The sequence below is a fragment of the Empidonax traillii genome, unplaced genomic scaffold, assembly GCF_003031625.1.
Source record: "Empidonax traillii isolate 1590-97213 ecotype Southwest subspecies unplaced genomic scaffold, ASM303162v1 scaffold426:size1138770, whole genome shotgun sequence".
Classification (NCBI taxonomy): domain Eukaryota; kingdom Metazoa; phylum Chordata; class Aves; order Passeriformes; family Tyrannidae; genus Empidonax; species Empidonax traillii.
Window position 1 is genome coordinate 281,450 of NW_020955619.1, and position 1,255 is coordinate 282,704.

Below are 1,255 nucleotides of genomic sequence, written 5' to 3' on the forward strand. Positions count from 1 at the left end.
CTGCTGTGGCCAAACTATCAGCAGAGCTCATTCCAGATAACTGGAACTACACGACACACCTTTTCCTCCTCAAGACTGTTGTTCTCATTACAGAGAGACAGAACTCTTTTACTGAGTAAAAAGGTGACCTTTGGTGATTCCTGGGCACATGGTACAAACTGTGCATCTCTGCTAATGAGATTTATATTCAGCAGCTCCCACATTATTTCCACGGTCAATGTGTGCTGCAGATTTACAGCCCAGCTAATTGGGCTCCCGAGACCATGCAGAGCAACCCCTCAATCGAGGCAGCACCTCCACACTCCCCAAAACTAAACATTGCTGCACAAAACCCAGTCTGAAGCCACGATACTTTGTCTTCACGTGGTGTATCACCTTGAACATTAAACTTAAGGAGGGATTTCTCAGTGAAGAGGCTTCAAAAGCGTGCAACAGAACGTCAGAAACTCTGATTTAAGGATCTGTGTCACACAATTTACCGACACGCAAATCACCCACTGCTGTCTGAGGTTGCTGAACATCTCAGCTTTGGGTCTCTTAAAGTAAATCAAATAACCCACAAACCTCCCTGAACTGCAGCACGAAGAGATTGTATTGCTAATAAGTCAGTTTGTTGGAAGTCAGAGTAGGTGGCACATTCCAAAGGAACTAAAGGAAAATAAACTCCAGCCCACATCAGTGGCAGCTCTGTAGGTGGGGACGTTCAGAGTCTGGAAATGCAACACCTGAACCTTCAGGTGAAGGGAGAACGAGCCCAGATGAAAGATAAGCAGAGCTGTCGAGGAACTCTGGGGAACCACAGCACGAACTGAAAACACTGGTTTAAATCAAGAGCCCAGACCTCGGCCCTCCCGCTGCACATCCCCAGCTGACGGCCTGGGGAAGTTGTGTATTTACATCTTTAAGGACACACACTTTATTCTGGGTTCTGCGGCACCACAGCCCGAATTCAAACCTCACACTGCAGATAAACCTTTCCAGAATGAGCAGAGAGAGGTTCCAAAAGCTCTCTCCCTGAAAGCCCCACTCTCCGAAATGAACGCAAACGAGACGTTCAACATCATCTGCCTCGACACCCGGCTGAATTCACCCGGATTTTTCTACGAGCACCACTTCTCACCCGGGTCATAATAACGCAGATAACCCCACACGCCAACAAAACCGGCAATCACAGCGCGGGCAGCAAAACTAAAGGACTTAAAAAAAACCCCCGTAACATAAAGACAAGTTATTAACCGCACAAAAACCCACAAAA

The 1,255-nt window shown here is 47.3% G+C and overlaps 1 protein-coding gene across 1 annotated transcript in view; it reads right to left on the bottom strand.

Annotated features, from left to right (window-relative positions):
- NAA25 (N(alpha)-acetyltransferase 25, NatB auxiliary subunit) overlaps positions 1–1,255 on the bottom strand; it is a 26,381-nt gene that overhangs the window by 24,158 nt on the left and 968 nt on the right. The gene's annotated exons all lie outside the window — the stretch shown is intronic.